Here is a 14,775-nt window from a genome sequence, read left to right as displayed (position 1 = left end):
CCAAGAGCACTCTGCCGACTTCAGAGTTGGCTGAGATCCAAGGATCTGACCCAGCTGCACTTGAGCTCAGATTTTAAAGTCAAAGTCTATAGCTTGGGGACACTGTCTCTGCCTCCTGCCCCTCCCTGCAATTGGCTAAGTGAGAAACTGGACTGGGCCTCCGGGCTCTGATCTCCAGGCACGTACTAAGGTTGGGTCCCACCCTGTCCTGGAGGTCTGGGTGTGTGTTGGGGGGGGGTGCCATAGTGTTATGTGGGGAAGTATGTCAAAAGAAAGCAGGGTGCACCCTGGAGGCCTTGGATCAGCAAAGTGCTTTCACAGAATGCTTAGTGGGCTTAGGAAATAAGCTTCCAAATCAACCCTGTATGGATTTTCAGCCTAACCTTGGCTTTTCTTTAGAATTAGGGTTTTGGGCTAAAATAATCTACAGTGCTGTGGACAAGTATATTTTAGTCTAGAAGGTTCTGTTCAGTCACACGTAAGGTGAGACTTGGTGGGAATAAATATGCTAGAGTGTGTTCTCTCCCAGTGTCAGGGTGGAACACAGCTGGGTCTCACAAGAATCTTTAGGTGGTCCCCAAACAAGGAAGACATCGTCAAGGCCAAGTCTTAAGTGGGAAAAGGAACATATAGAGGTGAGGGGTCTCCTGAGGCCATCTGGCACTTATAATGCATCTTTTCTGTCTACTCATTCTGGAATGGTTTCTCCTCTGCTGTTTTTTTAGCACAACCAACAGATATGAGTTAAAGGAGAGAAGACTGAGTAACTTAGACACTGCTTTCATTCCCATCTCTGTGTTTTTCATTGTTTTCCTCAGTTTCTGACTCAAGATTTAATTTATGGAATTTACTTTCATACCATTTAATGTTAGAATTTATGACATAAAGTATGGAAAATGGTTTGGGTTGAGGAAATATATATAAATCTATAATATGTAGATACCACTTTTTATAATTGAGGAATTAAAGAACATAACCTAGAAATGTTTTAAAGAAAGTTATTTAGTAACATAAAAATCATAGTCTTGCCAGGTGTGGTGGCACACGCCTTTAATCCCAGCACTCAGGAGGCAGAAATAGGAGGATTGCCATGAGTTCTTGGCCACCCTGAGAATACATAGTTAATTCCAGGTCAGCCTGAGCCAGAGTGAGACCCTACCTTGAAAAACAAAACAAACAAAACAAAAATATCAGAGTCTTTGTGGAAAACACTTTTCAGGAAAAATCTTGTCACATTCATTCCAAAAACTATTTTTAAAGCATGCTCCAATTTGAAAAATGGACACATTATGTTCTCATTTACAAGCCTACTTCAGCAACTTATGACTTAATTGATAACCTGTTTAGATACAAAATCAGACTTTTTTCATTGTGATAATATATACAGAGAAAAATGTATATATATTCTATGTATATATAAAAGTGGACATTTAAATGTTTATTATTTAAGAAAGAGGTTGAGAGAAAATGGGTGCACTATGGGCCTCTAGCCACTACAAACTCCAGACATATGCACCACCTTGTGCATCTCGCTTACATGGGTACTGGAGAATTGAACCTGGATTATTAGGCTTTGCAGGCCAGCACCTTAACTGGTAAGCCATCTCTCCAGCCTGAAATGAACATTTTAACCATGTCTGATGTGTAATTTAGTGACATTAGAAATATGTACATTTTTTTGCAACTATTAACCTCCATGGATCTGTAGTCCTCTAAACTGAAATTCTGTACTTATTCATCACTATTTACTCCTCTTCCTCCCCCAAAGTCCTGCATCCTCCATTCTGTTTTCTGAGCCAGTGAAAGCAACTCCTGCCATGGGTTGAATATTGTCACCTCCCACAGAAACATTAAGATTTCATTCCCATTGCAACAGTAAAAAGAGGCAGGAGTATTAAGAGATGAGCAGGACCCAGTAGCCACAGTCTGCATTATTTCTATGGCTGAATTAAATTTGATATGAAGGTATATGATCACATTTTTTCTGTCCATCCCTTGATAGACCTTTGGTGGTTTCTATATTCACCACTTGTTAGTAATGCTGCTCTCAGAGTAGTTGTACAAATGAATTTCCAACTTTTGCTCTTAATTCTTTAGGTGTATATTCAGAAGAGCAATTGCTTGATATGTAATTCTGCACTTATTTCCCCCACCCCATGTTGTCCACAGAGGTTGTACTGTTGCACTTTACCACCAACAGTGCCCAAGGGTTCTGATGTTTCATCAACTTATGTGTTTCTTTATTTCTGAAATAACCACATGAATGTGCATAAAGTAGTTCTGAGCTGCATTTCCTAGTACTAGCATGGTGGAGCATCTTTTCTTTGGCTCATTGGCCATTTGTATATTACTATTAGGTTGTTTTGTTGTTGCTTTTGTTGAATTTTAGTATTTATTTATATATTCTGGGTATTCTTTAAAAAAATAATTCCATTGCCAGGAGTGCTGTGCATGCCTGTAATCTCAGCACTCAAGAAGCAGAGGTCAGTGGATCTCTATGAATTCGAGGTCAGCCTGGGACTACAGAGTATGTTCCATGTTAGCCTGGACTAGAGTGAGATCCGACATTTATATATATATATATATATATATATATATATATATATATATATACACATACACACACACATATATATATGTAATTTGAGAGAGAGAGAGAGAGAAAGTATGGGTGAGCTGGGACCTTTTGCCACTGCAAACTGCAGATACATGTGCCACTTTGTACATATGGCGTTATGTGGGTACTGAGGAGTCAATTAAGAAACTTCAAGTTTACAAAAAAGCTCCTTTAATCACTGAGCAATCTCTCCAGCCCCTCTGTAAATTTTTTTTCTTTTTTAGATAAATGACTTTCAAATATATTTTTGAATTTTATGGATTGATTTTCTACTCTTTTAATAGTGTTATTTAATAGGTTTTAACTTTGATGAAATTCAGTTCATTCATTTTTACCTTTTTATGTTATATTAAAAATCATAACAAAAACCCCATGTCATGAAAATTTTCACCTATGTTTTTATTTAGGGTAAAATAACCCCATTTGTTTATAGGAACAAGAAGCACTTTTCTGTAAAGCAAGGCATAATGAGGAGAAATACTCCTCTAACATCCCCTAACCATTCTACCCTGGAGCTGCCCATGTAGAAATTCTCTAACCTAACTTGTTAGATAGCAGTCCAGGCCTCCACACCTAGAAACAAGGAATGCTGCAGAGAGAAGTCAGAAGAATCTGGAAAGGCCAACCAGGTTTCCCCTTTGAATCATTTGCTCTGGGAGAAATCACATTGCCACACAGTACCCCAAAATAGATTTTTTTCTGGTCCTTGGCTCCTCATTTCTGAAGGCTCTCAAGTTATGTACACTTTGATCAAATAAATGTCTCATGCCTTTCACTTGTTAAAGTGTCTTTTGTTCCATGACCGCTATCACAGAGGAGGAAAGCATGACACCTGTCTGCCACTGTAAAAATTGTATTCCAGAGTACTTGAATTTAGAATTAGGAAAGGATACTTAAGCAAGAGAGTGGAAGATATTATTATTGCTGAAAAACTTTGAAACATTTGTTAATACAAAATTTGTTAAATAATGTTGACCAAAATCAAGACAGACTCCTGAGTCTTCTGCTAGCTCTTCTAAGAACTTCCTTGTAACATTCCACTTCATCCAAAGAACCCAGATAAGTCAGTCAGCAGGAACCTCCATCCTTGCTAGCTGATCACGTTCCATAGCTGATCAGGATTTCCCACCTCACCATGCCCCCTGTAACATCTTATCACCTTGATCTGGATGCAGCAAGAATCCTGTAGGTCTGCTTAGCCAGAATCCTCCTCATCCCTGAGGTATTTTTCCTAATAGCTTTCCTCCTACTGAGCCTCACTCAGCTTCTTGGTTATAAAATGCCCCAACCCATTTGTATGTGGCAGGGAGCACGTCCCTGTCTTACATCATGTTGTCCTTATCCCTGTGTCTGTGGTCTTGAAAAAGTTCTCCTAGGTGTGCTTTAAGAAGTCATAGAATAATTTTCTCAGAACATTACTTCGTCTATCTTTTCTTTTCCCAGCATTATACCAGGACAGCAGGCACCCTTGTAAAATAAAGACAGTGTTCATAGGCTTCACTTCCTATGACCCCAGGAATCATGGTCGATTTCTGATTCCAGAGTTGAGTTTGCTAAGTTAGTGATGGGGGCTGGTGGAGGGAGCGTAAAGACCCAAAAGGCTTTACTAACTGGCACAGAAGTCATTTCCCTTCATTAGGATGGTGCTTGATACTACTATCACCTGTATCCATACTGCAGTGACCACTTTCAATCTGTAAGATCATCACAAAGTGCACTCATCTCCCATGGAAATGATTAATACCTCTCTATTGTTGGTAACTGGCTATAAATGGATGTTTTTTTTTTTTTTTTTTGGACCCCATCTCAGACCTACTAAATCAGAACCTCAGGGAATGGCGCTCAGCTCTCCAGGTGATTCTGATTCCCTGAGCCCTCCAGGTGATTCTTGGCCACACTGAAGCTGGGAGGCGCTGTCCCTGGGCCTTCACAGGACAGGAGCGTGCCTGGAGGGCTCAGTGCCTGGCCCTCGGTGCGGTGCAGTGAAGCACCATCTGCATCGTTGGCACCACGCAGGATCCTGCTCCAGCAGTGCTTCCAGCTCCCCACAGCCAGGTCCTCACAGATGGACGCGTCCTCCCGGAGCTGTCCATGACAGGTGTGCATGCACCTCAGTCTCTCAGTACAAAGCTGTTTACTTTCTTCGCCATAGACAGTTATGAGATGCCAGGATTTATTTTTGCCTATGTAGAATTCTTTCTTCATGTACATACATACATACATACATACACACACATATATAATGTGTGTGTGTGTATATATATATATATATATATATATATAGAGAGAGAGAGAGAGAGAGAGAGACAGAGAGAGAGACAGAGAGAGAGAGAGAGAGAATTATTTTACTGAGATATACTTCATATCACATAAAATGTACCACCTCAAAGTGAGTAGATTAGTGGCTAAATGATCTTCACTTTGTTAGGCATGTATTAGTGCCACCTATATTTTTTTTCTTTTTGGTTTTTCGACATAGGGTCTCACTCTAGCCCAGGCTGACCTGGAGTTCACTATGGAGTCTCAGGGTGGCCTTGAACTCACGGCGATCCTCCTACCTCTGCCTCCGAGTGCTGGGATTAAAGGCGTGCACCACCACGCCAGGCATAGTGCCACCTATTTCCAGAACATTTCTATTAATTAGGTGTCCAAAGTTGACCTTCTGTTTGTTTGAATATCCATTGATTCCATCGTAAATCCCAGACCAAGCACAATATACTTCACCCTAATAGAGCACATGCGTGTGTGTGCACAGGCATGCACACACACACACACACACATATCACAATGGATAGCAACCATTCTATAACTGACTATTTGACTCAGGCTTTATAATCTACCACTATAAAAGGGAACTTTGGAGATCAGGGTTCACAAAAGATTCTGTTTCTTCATATTTGTTGATGGCTACCACTGAGTCTGACTTGTATCCACTGGCAGCCATTGGCAATTTTGTCTCTGGACTTGGGCACACCCTACTTAGGCTGTGAAAACTCATGGCAGAGATTCAAGGACCCTATTTAGGTTTGGTTTATGCAATATATTCTTACAAGCAAAAAAAAATTTATTAATTGATGAATAGCTTGATCATACTATGGTCTCATGCAATTGTATTTCTTTCAGTTTCTAGTCAGTATTTGTTCATGATTATTGTTGACTTATTATCACTAGGCCATGTATCATTTTTTTTTTTTTTTGGTCTGGCTGTTAGCCTGTGTCTACAGATTTGATAAAGTAAAAATAAACTGACAGCTACAGTAACCATCCAAAAGTAGAGAAAAATGTTTCATCTGGCCCACCCTTAATGAATGTGAGTGACTAAGGTTAATGAAGACATTGGGGGTTTCTGGCCCCATAATATCTCTGGTCTTATAGGCAATCACCACACTCCCAGAATGGAGAACTCTAACAACAGTTTTATAAGCTGCATATTAGGACCTGGTACCTCCTCACAACTTCAGCAACTCTTCATGCTCCTTTGTATTGGGGATTTCTGAGATTTACAAAAGGGACTATGTGATACATTTGTCTGTGTAGGAATCTCCACTAAGAAGAACTCATTGTTGACTTCAACATACTCAAAAGAACCATGTCTTACTTCAGCCACCAAGATGAGCTCCCTAAAAAGCAATTCTTAAAACAATATTGGACAACTGGCAGCCATTGCATTTTTATAGTTTCAGCTCACTGTAAGTACGCTTAAATTAATGCTTTTGTGTATTTCTAAGATTACAATATAGAGGCTTGTGGTTATCAGGTGAACTGTTTCTTTTTCCTCATCTTCTTTGCCCCTCCTAAAAGCAATCTGGTTTAAGTGATAGATAATATTTTGGTCCTTGCTCTTTAAGGAATGATGCAATCCTTATAAAAAAGGACCCTATAACTCCATGTAGTATGCATCATCTTGATCATAAGGGCTCAAGGAGAGTAGGAGTTGGGTCTCCAACAAGTGCTTATTCTGCAAAAAGGAGGGTCATTGCAGAGAAAAGTATCCTGAATGGTTCCCAGGGAAGCTAAATGTTCCAGCCAGACTCTCACCATCACCAAAGATGAATGAGTGACAGAGAAAAAAAGGCTAAAAGATCCAAGGGGCTCCTCATAGTTCCCCAAATGTTATCCCCTAAGAAATTTCAACCAACACTAATGGTAAAATATTAAAAAGTTAAGAGGTTACATTTTGCCCCCAAACACATCTTTAGTACTTAGCAGATTATAGAACCAAACAGAGTAACTAGTAGTAATACAAAATAAAGAGATTTAACTAAATCTAAATTGGAGTTCTAAGCACTGTGCCACATATTATAAGATCCATCTTTAAACTACCTTTACATGGTAGATATAAGCTGTATATATGACAATGAATGCACAAGATGTATTAAGAGAAACCCTTCCTGGCTTTGGGCTCCCGGGGTCCCAGAGTGGTGCTGGAGCTTCTCTCACAGAAGAGATGACCCAGTAAGTCTCCACAGCCATGGAATCACTCACCACCTTCACACAGCATGGAGACTTCACTTGTCTGGGTGGCCTAGAAAGGTTACCCCTGTGTCTACAAGGTGCTTGTCTCATTGTGCCAGAAAGCTTCAGAGTCCTGGATAAAATTGTTATTCAAAGGTTTTCTCAGAGGTTTTTCAGGGTATTTTACAGCTTAGTTCTTTCAATATGCTGTATGAGGGGCATTCCTGATTCAAATATCCTTTTTCACTGGGAGACAAGAGCTTCTTGAACACTGAATCAACCTAAGACAGTGCAACAAGCTAAAACTAAATATGAAAATAAGGTCTTAGCAGCTACTGGGGGCAAAGAAACTCCTGGCTTGGGACAGAAACAATGAAAGAGCCAGAGGATGGAAGTAGGACCTTGAAAATTATCTTCTGATACAAAGTGACCATTGCATCTGTGACCTGCCTAATATTATGCTCATTGACACTGAGTCATAGATGATGATGGAGGGCAATAAATAAGACATAAAAACAGAAGAAGGGGTACCTGAAAAGAAGGATGGGTTCCAACAGAGATCAGGGAAGAGGGACAAAAGAATGTGATGGGAAGGGACTGCAATGAAGATATAACATGTACATGTATAAAAATTGTCAATAAAATTTTTAAGAAAAATCACAGAAATGCCACCTTCCCTTTTAAAGTCCTTGGCTTCCTAGATCAGGCTTCTAGATTTTCTATTTCCTCTATAGACCTTTCACAAACCCTTTAAAATTAATAGATAGAATTTATGAGCAGGAAGTAAAATACAGATCGACAAGGAAGCAGAAAAAGGTCAAAAAGAAGAGTTTAAAGGAAAAAAAAAAAGGAATGTAAAAATCAGGAAAAACCACAGGGTATCTGGACCTGAGATCAGCAGTCATCACACTGGGCTTGGTGTTAAGAGGAAAACAGCCTCTGATCTTCTAAATTGCACTCTGGCACAACCCAGAAATAAAGCTCACTTTGTCATGTCACACTGTTCAAAGAATTAGCTACATACATTCTTTTCTACCACATTCCCTGAGTCAGTGTAAAGCCCACCAAAAAAACCTTTAAAGTCTATTTTCTCTTGAGAAGCACTCGCTTACCCCTAGGGTGTATTTTTGTTCTGCAAGAAAACATCTTCCCATTTTATTTTTTTGGGAGGTGTTGCTTGGTGGCTAGTGCTGGGGGGTTGAACCCAGAGCCTCACATGTGCTAGAAAAGCACTCTACTAAGTTCCTAAGTTTTTACTTTATTTTTTTCTGTGATCATGTCATGAACTGGGAATGCTGGGTTTCAATCTGCTTTCTCCACCTAAGCCCCTACCTCCCACCAACCTTAAGCACCACCAATGTGTCCCTGTGGGAAGCCTTGTCATTTTTCTGTAAATTGTAAATGGGCACATGCATAGGGAAGGTCACTGACCTTTGACTTTTCCAAGAAGCAGTTTTGGGGATAATGATTGTCTTGTCCTATGTCCAGGTGTGAGCAGGAGACAAAACCAAGGAAGACAATGTCAAAGCTTCCCATATCCCAGAGAAGCCAGTTATCTAAGATCGTTTTTACCACTCTGTTTCATCAAGTGATCAATCATCATCCGGGATGGTGAGAGTGGACAAGTGGCAGCTCTCGTTTGCTTCTGAAATTGATGATATTGGGGGAAAGGCAAGGGGAACCAGCATCTGGGAAGAGTTCAATACTTTTTGGTGAAAATATTCTTATGCCCAGCAAGTGTGCTTTACATACTTTTCATATTCAAAGTCTTAATATGTATTAATTAATTAATTAATTAATTAGTGTGTGTGTGTGTGTGCGTGTGTGTCAAGATCTTTTGCCCCAGTGCAAATGAGCACCAGATGCTTGTACCACCTTTTGCATCTGGTGCATATGGGCAAGTTGGGAGTTCAAATTGGATTAACAGGCTTTGAAAACAAATGCTTTTGGCCACTGAGCCATCTTCCCAGTGCTCAAGGACTTTAAATAACTTGAATATGCATGTATATGTGGGAATATTTTTATTTATAGTTACATGTGTGAAAACATGAAAAGTCTAAAATGCCACTGAATACAAAAAGCAAATTCCAGCAGAGTGCATGGATAATCCAAATAAAAGCTGCAAGAGGCAGGTGAGATGATTGATACACATCTGAAATGTGAGCATTCAGGAGGGGTAGGTAGGAGAATCATAACTTCAAGCGTCATGTGAACTATACAGCCAAACTGTCTCAGAAAATAAAACTGAAAAACTGAAAGAAAATAATGTTTCAAGTCTTTTTTAAAATTTATTTATATGACACTGTGAGAGACAGAGAGAGAGAAAGGCAAAGAGTGAGAGAGGGAGAGAGAATGGATGCACCAGGGCCTCTAGCCACTGCAGATTAACTCCAGACACATGTACCACCTTGTGCGTCTGGCTTATGTGGGTACTGGGGAATCAAACCTGGGTCCTCAGGCATTGTAGTGTACTGTTAAACCATCTCTCCAGCCCTCATATCTTTTGGTGGAGACATGTAATTCTTATAGAGTCTAGAAGAATGTGTGCTGATTGATCTCTCTAGTCTGGTTCCATCCCGAGCCACTGTGACTAGAGCAGTAACAAACATGTATGTGCAAGCTTCTCTGTGCAGGATGTACAGTCCTTTGGATTTATGCCCAAAAGTTGCATAGCTGGCTCATATGATGGGTTGAATTTTTTTTTTTTTTTTTTTTGGTTTTTCAAGGTAGAGTCTCACTCTAGCCCAGGCTGATCTGGAATTCACTATGGAGTCTCAGGGTGGCCTCGAACTCACAGCGATCCTCCTACCTCTGCCTCCCGAGTGCTGGGATTAAAGGCGTGCACCACCACGCCCAGCAAGTTTTTTTTTTTTAACTGAGAAATTACCAGACTAATGTCCAGAGTGGCTACAGTAGATTAATGAACAAGGAAATTGCAATACATGTATACAATGAAACTTTATTCATTCATGAAGAAAAATGAAATGAGATTTTCAAGAAAATAGATGAAACTGAAAATTATGTTTAGTGAAATAAGCCAGGCTTGGAATCATAAGTATTACATGTTTTGTCTTATATGTAGAACCTAGATTTCAGTGTGTGTGTTAGGGGGCCATGAGATGGGAAGAAGAGATTTTAAAGGGTAGGAAGAGAGGAAAGGATATTGAAATAAATGGGATATTAAAGCAGAAAAGACAAAACTGTGAGGGAGGGAAGGTGACTAGCAAGAGAGGTGCAGAAGGATGTTGAAGGCAATGGAGTATGGTGAAGAATGAGAACAAATATGCATGACAATATAAAAAGACCTATCACAGTGGCTGTGAAGGTTGCTCAATGGTTAAAGACACTAATGAAACCTGACTGTGCTAACTTAAAAATTAATTACAAATATTCAAAAGAGAATATGTGATGAACTATCACGCTTTGTTCAACATTTAGAAGAAGGAATTGTGTTTAAGGTATTAAAATTCATGTTATTTTTTGTTATTTGATCCATTTTTTAAAAAAATATTTTATTTTTATTTATTTATTTGAGAGAGGGAGAGAGAGAGAGAGAATGGATGCACCAAGGCTTTTAGCCACTGCAGATGAACTCCAGATGCATGCACCACCTAGTGCATCTGGCTTATGTGGGTCCTAGGGAATTAAACCGAGGTCCTTTGGCTTTGCAGGCAAGTGCCTTAACCACTAAGCCATCTCTCCAGCCCTCAATCCTTTTTTAAAAAAAATTTTTGTTCACTTTTTTATTTATTTAGTTGAGAGCGACAGAGAGAGAGAGAGAGAAAGAGAATGGGTGCGCCAGGGCCTCCAGCCATTGCAAACGAACTCCAGACACATACACCCCCTTGTGCATCTGGCTAACGTGGGTCCTGGGGAATTGAGCCTTGCACTGGGGTCCTTAGGCTTCACAGGCAAGCGCTTAACCGCTAAGCCATCTCTCCAGCCCATCAATCCTTTTTGTTGTTGTTGTTGTTGTTTTTGTTTTTCGAGGTATGGCCTTCTCACTGTAGCCTTGGCTGACCTGGAATTCACTGTGGAGTCTCAGAGTGGCCTTGAACTCATGGCAATCCTCTTACCTCTGCCTCCTGAGTGCTGGGATTAAAGGCATGCACCACTATGCCCAGCTTTCGATCCATTTTTAATTTAACAGAACTCTGCACAATAGAAAATGAAGTCATTTTATTTCCAGCCCCAAATGCAGGACATACATAATGAACACATTTTTTTTTTAATCTTGGCCCTCACTGACCTTACAAAACATCAACTGTCGATTTCCTATACATTCCTCTAGAATATATTCTAGCACCTAAGGAACAATTCATATGCACATTTCTATTTTTTCCTTTTCCAACAAGAGTCACACTTGATACCCTACTCAGCACTTCATTTTTACCACAATTCAACAATATATTTTACCATTTTATTGTTTAAAATGTTATAATAAATTTTTCTTTTTGAAATGAAGATGTTTGAGAAGTAGCGGGGCTCCAGTGGGAATCTACAGATGCATCTGCAGTTGCTGGAGGAGGGGTTGCATGCACTGAGGCAGACTTGTCTTTCTCCAATACGTGGAGAGCTTCTCAATGTTCCAAACCTTGAAACAAGTACAGCTATTCAAGCAGTGATGAGTATCTTAGCAATAACAAATTGGTCTTCTGGGTACTAAATTTAATCCCTGTAGGAACATAATTCCAGATCCCACAGGCTTTTTTTATCCTGAAATTCCTCTGCTGAAGCACTCCAGGGCTCTCTCCTCACATCTGGCCATAAGTATGTCTCTGGACCCAGAGAGAATTAGCCAGGGCACTGCAGGATGTGGTTCTAACTTCAGCTGGAAGTGAGCAGTCATTCTCTGTCTTTCCAGGTGTGGAACTTGGTACTTAGCTGGAAACTTCAGGATAGTGCATGGAGCCATTCTTCTTCATTGAGAATATGTGGATAAACTTACAACTTCTTGTAGATGGTTGTGGAGATTATATAGGAAAAGTATGATCTTGTGATACAATTAATTTAATATTGCTTTATTGTGAAGTTAGAGTTAAAATTCTTTCAGAAATCTTAATTTTCTAAGAAAATGTTTATTCACAGATTGAATTTAAATACCACCTGCATTTATATCCTTGCTTATATGAGCAAGTTTATCACATTGGTGAAATTGATCATTAAGTCATTGTGGAAAATAAGCATATATGTGACAAAATATACCAAAATCATTAAATTATGCCCAGAAATTAATTAGACAAATTAGGCATATGTGCTCTACAGTTATACCTAGAGAACCTAAAATAAACCCATTTTACTCTATATGACCTGTCCTAACAGAGGTATGTCATTTTAAATTAGAGATTGCTTTCACTTTGGGGAAGTAGAGGACATATGAGGGAGACAAGGAGGGCACATGTCTTCTGAAAACTACAAGCATGTATCAGGAGGCCATACATTATACATCATAACGCATATAATATGTTGGCAATTCCCAGCATTGGGGAGGGTGTAAAACTGCTGAAATGCCCATGCATGGCTGGAGGAAGAGGAAACATGAGGCCATTCAGCATAGCATTTACCAGTTTCTTCTACACTAAACAAGACCATCACCTAATGCTTTAGTAATTCAGCTCTTAGGTGTACTGTTCATAATAGCTTCAGTGGGAACAGAGACATAAGTTCACCCACAGGGGAAGTGATAATACATGATATTGACCCTCAACCACCACAGTACATATATTGCTACCACACTGAGTGGATCTCATAATCACTGTTCCAACCAGAGCAGCCAAGCTGCATGAAGTTCAAAAATAAACATGGGGTTGATCAGTTAGTAAAGTACTTGCTACACAAGTGTGAGAGCTGACGTTTTGACCCTCACCACCCATAGAAATGCCTAGTAGATGTAGTGGTTGGCCTGTAATCCTAGGTGGAGACTGGATTTGGGGGGCAAGATAGCTAGAGAGACTAGCTGAATTGGCAAAGTCTGGGCTCAAGTGAGAGATCCTGCCTCAGTAAAATAAAAAGAACAATCTAGAAGATGCTTGACATCAAATTCTGGCCTCCACATGCACACACACATATATATATATGTACACTGTACACACATACATGTGAAAAGCAAAGTTTTTAGTTTATAATCTTCACAAAACAGTTAAAAATCCAGCTATGATGTTAACATATCAAAACCCATTGGTAGGGGCTGGAGAGATGGCTTAGAGGTTAAGCACTTGCCTGTGAAGCCTGAGGACCCCAGTTTGAGGCTCGTTTCCCCAGGACCCATGTTAGCCAGATGCACAAGGGGGTACATGCGTCTGGAGTTCGTTTTCAGTGGCTGGAGGTCCTGGCACACCCATTCTCTCTCACTCTCTATATCTGCCTCTTTCTCTCTCTCTCTCTCTCTGTGTCACTCTCAAATAAATAAATAAAAATAGACAAAAAAATTAAATAAAAACTAACTTACTTCCCAACTAAATGGGATAGTAATCTGCTTCAAAAAAAAAAAAAAAAAAAACATTTGCTTAGCAACTAATCCCCACAGGAGATTTTTGAAAAGAACAAATTATTTGGTCAGAGTTAAAGTGACTATAGTTGAGAATGTGAACTTCAGCCAGGCGTGATGGTTCACACAGTTAAGCCCAGCACAAGTGAGACTGATATAGGAGGTTCAAGGCCTGCTCGGGGCTACAGACTTTAGTTCCAGGTATGCCTGGGATAGAGATCCTACCTTGAAAAAATAAAATAAAAATAAAAAAGAATGTCTGCTTTTTTCCTCCTGGAAATATAGGGATATGTAGCTCAATGAGAAAAGACTTGCATGTGGGTTCCATCCTAGCTCCACACAAAAGTTAATTTTCCAGGAGGTATAGGCAGGAGGATTGCTGTGAGTTCGAGGCTACCCTGAGATTCCATAGTGAATTCTAGGTCAGCCTGGGCTAGAGTGAAACCCTACCTCAAAACAAAACAAAAAGTTAATTTTCCTATTAAGTATAGCTTCAATAGTCACTTGATTCTTGACAAAGGTGTCGAAAAATTGACTGTGTTGGGAACAAAAAACAGGGTCTCTTTAAGAAATGGAGCTAGGAAAACTGCATATTCACATGTAGAAGACACAAGGGTGCTTCCTGTCCCTCACCCACTCCTCAAATCAACTCAAAATCAAAGAATTTAGTGTGAGACTCCCAAATTTAAAACAGAAAAACATAAGGTAAACACTTCACAATCTAGGCACAAGCAAGGATTTTCTGATTTGGACTTTAATAAGGTAGAAAATAGAGATTATATGAAATAACCATTAAGTGGGCTAGCTTGTATAGCCTGATCAGTAAGCTCTAGGTTCAGTGAGAGACCTCTCAAAAAAATAAAGTGGGGGCTGGAGAGATGGCTTAATGGCTAAGGCACTTGCCTGTGAAACCTAAAGTCCCAATTTCGATTCCCTAGTACCCACATAAGCCAGATGCACAAGGTGGAGCATGTATCTGGAATTCATTTGCAATGGCTATTTCTGCCAATTTCTGTATCTCTCTCTCTCTCTCAAATAAATAAATAAAATTAGAATATTTAAAATAAAATAAACACAAAAACAAAGCTTGCCCAATCAACCTACAGTGACTTAATGCAAAACCTCCATTTGCAAAACCCAAAAGAATGGAACTGTGTTTTATAATTCATATTGCTAATGCACTCTTATCATGTATACAGTCTTAATGTCATATGTG

Source organism: Jaculus jaculus, chromosome 2, assembly GCF_020740685.1.
Source record: "Jaculus jaculus isolate mJacJac1 chromosome 2, mJacJac1.mat.Y.cur, whole genome shotgun sequence".
Lineage (NCBI taxonomy): Eukaryota > Metazoa > Chordata > Mammalia > Rodentia > Dipodidae > Jaculus > Jaculus jaculus.
This window is presented reverse-complemented; position numbering follows the sequence as displayed.